This window comes from Haplochromis burtoni, unplaced genomic scaffold (genome assembly GCF_018398535.1).
Source record: "Haplochromis burtoni strain Fernald_Lab_line unplaced genomic scaffold, NCSU_Asbu1 Contig_347, whole genome shotgun sequence".
NCBI lineage: Eukaryota > Metazoa > Chordata > Actinopteri > Cichliformes > Cichlidae > Haplochromis > Haplochromis burtoni.
Window position 1 is genome coordinate 431,843 of NW_024582708.1, and position 13,421 is coordinate 445,263.

A 13,421-nucleotide genomic window follows, 5' to 3' on the forward strand; every position below is an offset into this window, starting at 1 on the left:
ACACACACACACACACACACACACACACACACACACACACACACACACACACACACACACACAAAAGAAAATAAGAATAAGGATCACAGTGGGAACTTGTTGTGTCGTATTTGATACCCAGTGGCCCTGCAGGGAGTGAGGACAGCGAGTTCAGTCCAGCAGGGAGCAACTTCTGCTAGAAAACACAACCCACACACACACAAACACGCACACACTCATACGTTCACACAGACAGCAGGTGGAGACTTGACCTCTTCTTTTTAAATGCTCAAAACTTGTGTAATGACTAATTGGCTGTTATTTAATACAATGACATTCTCTGTTGGTGTCCACTCCACTCATCAGTTCATTTTCAGGTTTGAAGGTTCAGGTACGGCCACCCGTTATTTTATTTTATTGACTCCTCTGAATTAAATGGTGATCATAATTTCTTAATGAATCCAAATGGAGGCTTTGCATGGGTTCGTCTAACCATGAGAATATTTCCCTAGCATTAGCCTCTTCTAATAATCCTACAGAAACACCTTCGACACTAGCCATACGCTTGCTACTGTAAATAAGAGAAACTAACCCTACGCATTAATCTGAGTTTATGTTTGCGCTATCATGTCACTGTCACTTCCAGTTCCTCTATTACACATGGAGGTAAATGTCTAAAGAAATCAGGAATTTCAGATTTTATATTCAGATCTGATATATAGGAAGGCATTTAGTACAGTTTTTCCTTTCAAATGATCTATTTCCCTTGTCATAATGTAAGCCATTGAAAGGGCCCTGTGGTGTAAGCTTGGCCAATCTGGAACTTCAGCCAAGCATGAAATGGAAATTCCTGTTCTGCCTCCTGAGGCTGTAAGCATTTCACTCAGACAAATGGGACTTGCGGGGGGCATCGAGGCTCCCAATCCAACCTAAAACACAACACTTGTTATTCATTTAACCTCAGATCAGCTGTAATTTGTATCTCCGAGTCAAGCAAGAGCAAAGAGATGTTTTCACTTTAGCTCTTTTCTCCTCAGCAGGTACAACAAAAAACACAGATGCTTTCTTATCTATGTGCAGTCATGACCAGGTTTCTGAAAGGCTGCTATAGTGAGCACACGTGCCTAATTGACTTGCACTCAATCACAGAGAACAGAGATGCATGAAATAAAAAGTATAGGTGCTATTTGCAGAGGAAGTTCACATGCTGTTTTAAAAAAAAGGTGAAAAAAGCTTACTATGTGCTGTGGTTGTTAGTGCTGCCATGTGATTCTGTAACCTCCATAAAGGAAAAAAAGCATGACATTTTTTAACTTCTAGCTTCACTTAGATTTAATATGAATTCTGCAGACGCTGTATGCCCAAGCAGCTTCGAGAAGCAGGTTTACTGAGTCGTCTGGATAAATTTGTTGAGTACACCATGCATTGCTGTGCAAGTTTTGTCCATCTGCCTAACACAGAGGCACACGTTATCATCTATCAACAGCAAACAGAAAAGCCTCCATGCCATATGCTTAGAAATGATTAAAATAAAACATACCCCTCCATATGGACACAAAAGATCACAAAGATATTATGATCATATTGTCAGTGTTAGGCGTAGTGCTGTGAAAACACAGAACACACACTCTACTTAGCATGAGACTGACCTTTACATTCATCTTCATAGCCACAGTGTATTTGGAACACTTTTGAAACTGCTGACCTGTCAAGGAGAATATCATCATTTTGACCTTTGACCCTGAGTGGTTGTCTGTGCTGAAGGAGGTGGGGAGTTGCAGTGTGTTTTGTTATAATAGACTCGTGGGGCTTGAAGATTATTGTAAAGCCTTTAAAAACAACCAACCAAGTCTGTGCATCATGTCTGTGTAGTTAAAGACATAACATCATTACAGTATTTGTACAGGCATCAAATGCTGGTTTAAATGTTTGTAAAGCTCTGGTGTTGAAGAAACAATACAAATGCATGCAGACCCATTTGTTGGTCTCTTACTTCGTTTTTTTGTAGCTTACTAACATCCTGACAGCATTCTTGAAAGCACTAGAACAATTTAATTTGGATGTTTTCAGCTGCAATGTGAAGTTTATAGATTTTTTTTTAAATTTTGTTGTGAGAATAAAAGCTGACATCCACTCACAGCTCTGCTTGTTTCTTTGAAATTGTGCATGAGTGTGCAAGACAGGTTTATGGCAGCATTAGCACCCAAACTGCTGCGCTATACTGCGACTATAATGTAAGGTACAATGTGTGCTTTGTTCAGCACTGTGGCCATTATACAGCTGTTACCGACGTATACGCTCAGCTCTAAAAGCTTTCTGTAACTGTGGGAACATAAAAATGAGTGAAAAGAAGGGTTACTGACTAATTACAGAGGTTTCCTGCAATAATTTCCAACCTAAAAAAGTCATAAAACTCGTCTTATTGGGCTTTTTTATTATTATTGTTATTCACATTTTAAAACTTTAAAACTGAGGACAGTTAAAGAGAAGTAAACCACTCAAGAAAGTGTTAAAAATCACACCTGAAAAAACACATTTTCTTTATGTGTAATGTCTATCTTGTCTGAGCAGTGAGGTAATTTTGTAGCTCTGAACTCTGGTAAAATAATAAAAGTTGCTGTGGAGCCGAACGTCAGAGTTAGTTATTGCTTCACAGCTTATTCTACAGTTGCAATTTTTAAGAGGTCGTGGAATCAGACTGATGAGCGCCATCTTGTTAGACTGGACCCCAGAGGACTGTAATTCACCGAGCATGCTGTCAGGTCCATGTACGCTAAGTTGTTTTTACACATGAACTGCAACCCCGAATCTTTCTAGACATCACGCGACATGTGAGAATGCAAATTAGATATTAACTGGTCCAGGTAGCTCCCTCACCTGAACCACAGGTTCCCTGCTTTTCCTGCTGCATCTCTAACGAAAATATCCAGAACTGATTCCAGCAGGTTGTCCAGAGTTTATGAGTGAAAAAAGCATATTAATGTCTTTCTGTGTGCAGGAGAAATAAGCTCTATAAAACTTTAAACAAAAACAAAAGACTTACTATTCATACCTAAAAGTATGAATGATGCTCAGCTTAGAGCAATGACATTCAGCTAAGTGGCTCCCAAAGCAAAGATCAGGCCTCTCCAAAAGTTCTTCAGATAAATGTGACAGTTTTTGATGATTAGAGGGAAAATGGAGACACAAATATGTTGGCTCTTTCTGTGTGGAATAGTACTAGTATTAATATAATAATACCATAGTATAATGGTGTTTGACTGTAGTTTAAAATTAAACCATTAAAGTCTAAATTATAACTTTTTCTTTGGAGCAACTGCTTAAAACTCACAAATAAATGCAACAAAAGTGTCCCAACTTGACATTAATGTTGTTTGTAAGGGGTCACAAATACTGATACGAGTTCTTAACTCTTCAACATTATGTTATTTTCTACAACCTCATCATATGTTTTAATGTAACCTACTAGAACCTTAGTGAACCTTAGTGTCATTGAATTAACAATCACTAACACTGCTGTGTATCTCAAAACTGTATCCGAGTAATGCACGTACAGTATTGATGCTAAAAAAGTGCTTGAACTGGAGTATGAATGTTAGAAAGCACATAGATGTAAAAGTGATTACATTAATGAATGGGTGAATAAGGCATCCTGTATGAAATAACTTCCCTTTTTATAGCCCCAACAGCACTCGTGCTTCCAAATTACCGATTAATTGAAATGAGATTCCTCACATTTTACGAGTTTTAATCAGAAACTTCATAATTACTAATAAATTAAGAAGTGTAGTAAATAAAAGTTCTCCCTGAGTGCAGCAATAGATGCCTGACTATCAATAAAAACACTATTAGCCTTGGGGACATAAATAGAGGGCTTATTTTTAAAGATTTGAAGCATTCTTGGTTTATTAGTCAGCGCTGCGCAGTGACTTGTGACAGGAAATATGGCAGAGCTGGTTAACAGTTAAAAAATCCACAGTGGGCCAAGTGTGTGTGAGCCTGACTGTTCGGGACGCCTAAATTTGCGACACATCAAAATGATTTTCTACACATTGTTCTCACAGGGAAGAGTTACCAGCTGGGTTTAAACAAACAGTTTTGTCTGAAAACAAAAAAGCCATACTGGAACTACGTTGCCATGACAATGAAAAATAATTGCTTTTCTGACAATGAACACATGCAGAGTACTTGTTGCTGAAAAACCTGTTCGACCACAGCCGCCAGGTCAAAACTCGACACATTCCAGTCATCGTCGGGGTATTTCGCTGTAGTTAACATGAGTTATGTAACGGGATGGTGTACTGAAGAGCTACAGATCTGTTTATACATGCACAGTACACCTGACCAAAACCAGTTAAGAGACCAGTTTAGCTGAGGTGAAACCACTAAGTGACTGAGTGGGTAGTTTTTTTTACACAAGTTTCTAAGAGACTTCATACAAAAGTCCCTTTATGTATTGAGAAAAAAAAAGTCTGTGTTTGTCTTCACTCCCACTAAAATAAAGACATATGAGCGGTCGTGGAACAATGGAAATATTCCCTTCCAATAATCTGATATCCACCATTGCAAAAGAAATCACTCCTACTCTTGAATTATTTCCCCCATTAATTCAAAGCACATTTTAGTCCTGAAAAAGATTTCGTGAAGGTCCTAACCGCAAATACAGATGTTTTGAGATAAGAACAAACGCTGTTCTAAATGGTAATTTGATTTAAGCCTATCTGTTATTGTTCTTTCTCAAAACATTTATAATTATAAACTGAAGCTTACAGCATGATAACATGTACAGCACGAGCTTGCCAATCATTTGTGGGGATCCCAGAGGTTTTGTTTTGTAATTTTGGAGTTAGATACCACTCATTCAGGGCTTTGATTTTATCAGGTCATTATGTGTCAGTCACTGATGATAGTCACTGTGGCTATTTCTATTACTATTTCTTTCCACAGACTGTATATAAAAAAAATAGATGTATCTTCCAGGTCTCAAAAGTGAAGCCAGTACAGTCCCTTAAGCCTTCTTTTTTCTTTTTGTGAGCAGGACCTGAGAACCACTCTTCAGCACTCTCGCTCTGTGGCCTCAGTAAACATTTCCTGATGAACTTATGTTCCCAATCACCTGCTTTAAGTCTAATTAAAAACATTATCACATTTAGTTCACAGATTAGAGTCGAACATCAAGATAATGCAGAGTATGCTTCAGGGAGGTATGAAAGTGAAGTTTATAGTGTGCCTGAGTGTCCCATTCAGATCCTGCATTTGCTGATGACATCTGCTGAAAACAGTTAATGACCAACGTGTGATGCTGTGTTGGTTACATTGTATTTATACAGACTTGCTCATTTCCAGTGTTAATGCAAAGCTGAGCAGCAAGCTTCTAATTTAGCACATCTCTGACCACTAAATGTTATCTAACTCTCATGAGAAGAATAGTGTTATTCTCTAGTGGCTCATTCCATGTCAACTGACCAAATTTAAGAAAAAGCTTGACCATCTCTCACTTCCCTGAAAAACTTTCCGAGGTGATGATGCACTTGTCAAGGAAAACTACCAAATTTTAGCTTACTGCTGTTACCTGTTTGGACAAATATTTTGGTGATGAAGTTAGAGGAATGGTCAAACCTCTCTTCTTTTCACTTAACTCTACTTTCTCCTGAGCACAGGATTCTTCATACTCATATCGGCTTTGAATTTTTTTATTTTTTTTTTACAGTGGGACAGCCCAGTGGAAGAACATGCTGCTCAGAAAAGATGGCTCAGAAATGCCCCTAACTTCATTACAGAAATATTTTTGTGAGCAAACTAATAACATTAGAAAGCTAAAATAAGATGTGTGTCATCACCCTGGAAATCAGAGCTGGTCAGGCTGTGAGCATTTGGTCAGTTGACATGAAATGACCTCAGTGTGTCTCAAGATTTCACTTGATTTGGTGCATAGTTTGGCACTGAGCGTGGCATGTACATTGGGTTTTACATAATAAACATACTGGGTTTTAAAACCGGTAACAACATTTTGAGAACAGCAGGAGGGAACCAAAGCAATAAAGTGTAGCCGCAGAGCTAATAAATGAGCTGAAACTCTTTTTACAATACTGAAGGGAGCTACAGATTAACTGTGGGTTAATGACATCTTCTGACATTAGACACTTTAAATGCACACATGCCTGCTGGATAAATATTGCATTCATTTTTCTCTATTTTTCACTTTCCTTTTTACTCACAGATGACAAATCTCAAATCAACCCCAACAAATTTTCACAAGAAAATTTGCATAGATCTGCTAGCCAAAGCTAGTCCATCGCATCCAGAAATGTTTCTAGAAAGAATCTAACATGTCACTGTGGTGTAATTAATCAGGCTCAGTGTAGTGCTTCCATCTGCTCTTCTGGATTACTTCCCTCAATTGACATTTAATTTATTTGCTAGCAAATAAACAGCTTTGTGGGGCTTTCATTTGGCACATAAAAAGATCATGTTCTGAACAAAACATTTTCATGTGGGGCAGGAGGAATAGATTTCTTCAAGCTGTGGATTTTTCTTTCAGTTCATCATTTTCTCCAGAGGGATCATTGACCTAACCTGGAGGTCACAGAGCATGGGTCAAGATAAGCTTTCAGTGAGTCTGTGCTCACGTGGGTCCTGTAAAAGCATCTGGTGGGTGATGTCATGATGTTAGTGTTACTTATGTGTTCAGAGGCAAAGCAAAAGTGGAGTCATCAGACAGTTTTAGCTGTACGTCTGCACACATGTCACACGCATGCAGCATTTACCTCAGATTTGTAAATGTAAACACCAACACATACACACATATGGCACACAAACTTCAAATGTTCCTCAAAAGTCCAGTGTCAAATTTTGAAATACTAAAGAGCGTGATCAGCATCTCACTCCGAATTTAAGTAGCTTCTTCTTTTTCCCATGCATCACAAAAAAAAATGGCACAGAAAACATATCCCAACCTTCACCCCTCACGTGTGTGGAAGAATTAAACCCAGTATGTTTTTATATTTCTATCTGATCCAATCACACAAACACAGTTAATTTCTTTCCTAGACTGCTGTGCGCTGGAGTGGTTAGAAAATAAGTGACTGCAATCGTGTATATATAAAACTGATCCTCTTCGCTCTGTGAGTTTACACTTGTTTATCTCAGGTTAGGTATTTTTTATGTACATTATTTCTTTAAAAAAAATGTCTGCAGATTATGTAATTTCTGTTGTTTTAGTGTTGTCATGTCATACCTCTTCCTTGCTTTCTTTTCAGCAAGCAAAACTAAACCATGCATCGCTGCAATCGTTTGGTAAAGCGTGAGACAAACACAGCACAGCTACACAATTGACTTGCAGGCTGAAAATGACTTCATCTGCTGTCAGCTGCTTAATCCACCGTTCAGTCTCCCCTCTGCCACCCATCCTTTCAAAACCAGCTAGATAAAGTCTCCTCAAACACAACAATCAATGTAAATCTGACTGATAACAAAACAGTGACGACAACGATACCAAATAGCTGCATGCTTCATTAAATCATAAAGACAAATGCTAGTCTGTGTCCCCACCACTAATGTTGCCATTGTTCAGAAGTCTGAGCCAATTAGTGTGGAACCAGCAAATGTGGAAGAGTGACCGACACAGACAGCCCAACCACCTTCTTTATTGTTAAGTGTCTCTTGATCCCCTCAGGCGCATTTTCCTCAGTGACAAGTGTTAGCATTTAATTCAACCACAATGGAACCACTGACCTCCTACTGCGTCTATCTAATGATCCGTGTAGCCAAAGCCACACACAACACACCACATGAACTTAACAAAACCAGGGAAGACTTGGACTAAGAAAATCCCCCGAAAATCAAGGGAGCCAGGAAATAGATGGTGAGAGAGAAAAGAACGAGACATAAATACTGTGCAGGAGAATAAAATGAGGAGAAGGACAGAGGGGAGGGAGTGGGAGGAAGGGGTGGAGTGAGGGTACGCGAGCAGCAGATTCTGACCCGGCTTGTTGTGTTGATATTTTCTCTGGCAGCTTGTCAGTTTGAGCTGCACTCGCTGAGGGGGTTCATGAGAAACTGAAAGTCTATGAGAGCAAATACCCTTTATGTATTTGAAGGAACAGAAAAGGTGGAGAGGAGGAGAAGTATGAGGATACAGGGCGGGACAGAATACAAAAGAGCAGAGGGGGGAAAACATTTGGAGATGTTTTAATTTAAAACTGAAACTGAAAAAAGAAAAGCATTGATGCAAGATGTAAGGTCACAAACTGTGTCACTGATACCTTGAACAGATGCCAGGCTTTGTCTGAAAATATGCTCAAGAATGAAGCGGATACTGAATTACTGCCAGATTACTTATACATTGTCACAGTAAGCAGGATATTGTATTAGAAGGAGTAGTAAGTAGCTATATTTGACCACACAAACATCCAGTTACAGTACTAGGCTGAAGAAAGATCAAGAAACAAAGAAGGAGGCTGCAAACACCGTGTATGTGCTTCTCTTTGCTTTGGGAGGGTGAGTAACAGTGAAGTTAACCACTCAGTTTAATGCATCACTACTTGAGCATGTGTAAAAATAGATTATAAAATAGCTAGTGATGACCTGGGAAGGAAGATCAGGTTCTAACCCCTGGTAGTAGCTGATCTTTATCTATATTATTGAGGAGTTGGGGAAGTGGGTTAAGTGTGAGGATATATAATACAATGGATTTGCACAATAAAACTGATAAGTGGGAGTGATAAGGTTCCCTTTGATGTTGGTGCCGTGACCCGCTGGTTGCAGTTGGTGAGACTGGTCTCCCAGTTTGCCAGATATTTACTTTTCAGGATCCCACTGGGTGACTTTAAGCATCATTTTCAGTGTTTAGGTTAGGAAGCAAAAGTTATGAAGGGGTGTAAACCACAAAACCAAATCATTTCCTAATACTAACCAAGTAGTTTTGGGCCTCAATTCAGGTAAACAGCAAAAGAGGAAGTGCAAAATACAAAGATGGCACGACAGTGGGTGACAGTCTTGTGACTTTTACACTATTCCTTTAAGCAGGACTGTCTGCTCTCTCCATCTGATATGGTTGCCCAACCCCAACTCAATATCATGGCAAAGTGTCTGTTACATGTTTTGCTGTGATACTGGGTAGAATATTCTCACGGCAGGTGTGTCAGGGCACCAGTGCCAAAGAATGCCTGTGGCTTCAAAACTACAGCAATTGATGAACTGAGATGACACCGTGTCAGTATACAGTAAAGTGCATCTGGTGATCAACATTTCAGAAATACCTCGCTGACCTTGACAGTTAAAATAAAAGTGTAGAAAGTTTTTTTTATTTTCGGTAAAGATGTTTATAAGAAACACAAAATCTAAAAATGCACGGCAACAATTCTGCAAAGACTGGAGGAAAGAAGTCTGTAAAATCATTGGATTAATGCGATGTCACTGTAATACTAGCACAGACTGACGCAGAGTTCAGAAGATACTGTGACTGAGACCAACAATATCCGGCCACTCTGGGCTGCTAAACCTGGAAAACCTGCATCCCTGCCCTGTTCTGTGTATGTTCTAAGGAGACCTTTTATCCTCTAAGCCGGGTGGAACCAGGCACAGTCATGATCACCTGCCCAATTTACACTGTATTTTTCCACACTTGAAAACGCTTAAAACAAACAGCATGAAAAACAAATCTTTCTTTGGTTCTAAATATCATGGAAAACACTCAAACTACCAAGTTTTAGCTTAAAAAAAACTCTAATCAGGCAACATGGAGCTACACAAGCAGAGAATCTTCCTTACTGTGGCAAAAAAAACAAAAACACAAAAAGATTTTGCATCTTCATACAAATATTGATACAAATAGTTTCTGATTTCCCTTAAAAGACCAGATTCCAAATGTTTTTTGTTGGGATATCAAATATCAGATATGGAAATATGTTAACTCTAATGAATGTTTCAGGTCGGCTGGTAGAAATTAACCAGAGATCAACAACGAGGCAAAAAAAAAAAAAAAGAGACACTTTTCCTAGACTAATTTTGCAAGAATAAGGCATTCAGCTTTCACATTAATGCTTCGTTAATGCTCAGAAACACAAACTATCACTAATATAAGTCCACATGATATAATATAATCTTTAAAGTCATATTAAACCTACCTGACAGGACGAAGAAACCAGTTATTCCCAACTGTCACTCCAAGTCCACCACACCAAACCACCTCAGCGGACGAGTCATATCCATTTGTGTGTGTGCGTGTGTGTGTGTGTGTGTGTGTGTGTGTGTGTGTGTGTGTGTGTGTGTGTGTGCTGCCTGCTCGGGACTGATAGCGTTCAGTCATGCAGCAGCAGCGCAGCTCAAGAGGGTTTCACAGCAGTGTGAGAGGCTGGCTGGAAACACAATGCTGAATTAGGTTCTTTTCTCAGGTCTCCTCACTCCTTCTCATATCTGCTCTCTCTTCTTCTGTCACACACTGTTTTCCAGCTCTGCCTCTCCTCCTCTCTTCTCCCCCTCGGTTCCCTCTCCACTCCCTCTTCTGTCTTTCTCTCCTCCTCTTTCAGGGCTTCCCACACTTAAAATCTGCCCTTTTTCCCTTTGTCAGATTCAGTTAATGCAGCTAAAGTTTCCTCCTGCTCTTCATCACCCCTTTCTCTCCCATCCTTGATTTTTGTTAAACAAATTTCTTTTCTTGAACCACTTTGGTTCTTTCTCCCTCTCTGAGCTTGTCTCTCGCATTCAGCCTGCCTCCCCTCTTCAGAACATTCGACACTTGTCATTCGGTATCTTTCTTTTCATGCCTCCTCCTTCAATCAACTGTTTCCACTTTTCCCAGCTTCCCGTTTTCTCCTCTCTTCTTTTCCAGTCATTGTTTAGATGCTTCATTTCTTCTTTCTGCCATCTCTGATCTGTTATTTTCCTTGCTTCCTTCCATTTGACTCTGTGATACTCTCTCTCGTAAACTGTCCCTACTTTGATTATTTTATGACCTCAAAATCTCTCATTTTCCTTCCGCTCTCCTTTGGGTCATATGTGTTCTCCCTTTCTAACTATCCTCTAATCTTAAGCTCTTCTTTTAACTTCACCTTCCCTGTTACTTCCCTTTGCTTTTACTTTCTTTGTCTTTTCTGAGTTGCAAATGAAAATTTTTTAGAAGATCCCCTCCTCCTCCTTCTTCCCCATTCCCTCTTTTTCTTCCCCTTCCCCCAGCTGCGCTTGGCGAGTATCATGTTTGGCTTTAAACTAAGGAACTTGGCTCCAGCGCAGACCACATACATCAGTGCTGACTGATGGCCATGCATTCAGAAAAATAAACATTGAACACTGCAAGCAGAGTCGTCACATCTATACGCTTGGATGTAAATGTAGAGTGGAGAGAGCGAACCTCCAAATTGAGTGAAGGCGAGAAAAGACAACAAACCCCTAACAACTTATAACCTGGGAGGGGTTTGCTTTAAATCACATGCTTGTATATAAATATATACATCTTCAGTGCTGCTAATTTTTTGTGTTGGTTCTTTTTCACTTTCACATCTTACTTATGCAACAAAGCAAACAACAAAACAACTCAAAACCTTTAAAAGAAGGAAACAGCAACCTGTCTACAAGTTGCACATGGCATACGGTTGGTTATTACACACTTTTACTGGTTTGACCCACTTGAATTTAAATTACTCTAATTAAAAATAAATCTCTGTGGCACTTAAATATTCTTCAGATTTCAGGCGATCACAGTTTGGCCAAAGTGCAGATAATTCCCCTTTAATGGCACCAGAAAACATTAAAAAATGAACACAAAAAGAAGGAGATGAAATGTAAAGCTGAACCCAGTGCAGGTAAACTGCTTGCCTTGCAGCTCATTTTAGTCTCACATTCTTATGTTGTTTTTGTTGTTGTTATTTGTGTTATTAGCACGCCCACATTAGAGGCTGACAGAGCCATCAGACAGAAATGTGCAGTCTGTAAACACAAATTGAAAAATGTTGGGTTGTTTAAAGTTGGAACAACCCAGAGTTTTTTCTTGTTGTTGTGTGAAAACCTCAGAAGACATCTCACTCTGACCAAAGCCCCTAAAGTTGCAATTAAATTAAAAGCTGTTGTGTGAAATTCTCCAAATCAGCCTGGTGGCTGAAGCCCTGATGTAGGAGCACTGACACCACTGAGTATTTAGTCTTAGTTTGCCTTTTTGGCATTTTTATGGAAGCTGCGTCAGTACACAGTGTTGCTGTTGTTGATTACACCAGCGGTCCCCAACCTTTTTTGCGCCACGGACCGGTTTATGCCCGACAATATTTTCACGGACCGGCCTTTAAGGTGTCGCGGATAAATACAACAAAATAAAACTAGTACCGGTACCGAAAAAAAGAAGATTTATTCATAACACACGTGAAAAGACCCAGGAAAACCGAGTTAACGATAAAAACGATAACAAAATAACACTGAAAACCAATAAAAACCCTGAAAACCATACATTTCACACCTGAGCCTCAACTCTCGCGGCCCGGTACCAAACGACTCACGGACCGGTACCAGTCCAAGGCCCGGGGGTTGGGGACCACTGGATTACACCACTGGTGTTGAAGATAATCTGTCCAGCTGAAGCAATACAATGAGGCAATAATGATGCACATTATGATAAATTAATTATAAGTATTTCTAAATCTATTTTTAACAAACAACAGAAAAATTCTGATAGTCAAATACATTTTGATCTTCAGTATCGGAAAACATAAATGATTCAAGTGTTCAAATTATTAAAAAATACAGATGAATATGTCCGACTCCATATTTTCATATTTGGGCGGATTTGTTTTAAGTTAATAAAACTTTATTAAGAGCTTTGTGGGTTTGGGCTTGGGGGGTCAGTTACCAGTATTTGATATACATATGGCAGATATTAATGAACACACCCAAAAACAAACCCACTAAGGTTTAAAATGCAAAAATGTTTCCGTCATATCTCAATAAGATGCATACCAACAAACACACACACACACACACAAACACACACACACACACACATATATATATATATATATATATATATATATATATATAAATGCACATACCGTGAACAGCTACACTCGTGATCAGCTGGCTGCTTGCTCAGAAATATAGTCTGATATTTACTTCAGCTGGCTCATACACATACACACATACACACACACAGACACACACACACACACACTACCGCATGGTAGGCAGAGATAAGGGAGGAGAGCTGCCATCCTGAGTATCTGGAGGCCTCGGCTTCTCCACTCCCTCATCACACACTCTCTGTAACAGCTGACTGTGCATTTGTGTGTGTCTGTGTGTGTGTGTGTGTGTGTGTGTGTGTGTGTGTGTCTGCATGCTGCTACTTTCATCTTTGTTAGGACCAACTGCAGTTTATTCAAGGACAGTTTTGGATAGTATAGAATGTTGGACCATCATTTAATTAGTGTGCTGTTTTAATGTGAAACTAAGATAACAGTACA

General features: G+C 39.4%; 1 protein-coding gene across 5 annotated transcripts in view; it reads right to left on the minus strand.

Moving 5' to 3' along the window:
• ripor3 (RIPOR family member 3) overlaps positions 1-13,049 on the minus strand; it is a 57,343-nt gene extending 44,294 nt beyond the window's left edge. The window contains exon 1 of one of the 5 annotated variants that reach the window (XM_042228758.1): positions 13,014-13,049. The gene's annotated coding sequence lies outside the window, so the exon portion shown is untranslated. Of the gene's footprint in view, positions 1-10,106; positions 11,070-13,013 lie in introns of those variants that run through there. The other 4 variants (XM_042228761.1, XM_042228762.1, XM_042228759.1 and 1 more) reach the window with 4 other exon arrangements.
• Positions 13,050-13,421: the final 372 nt, after the last annotated feature.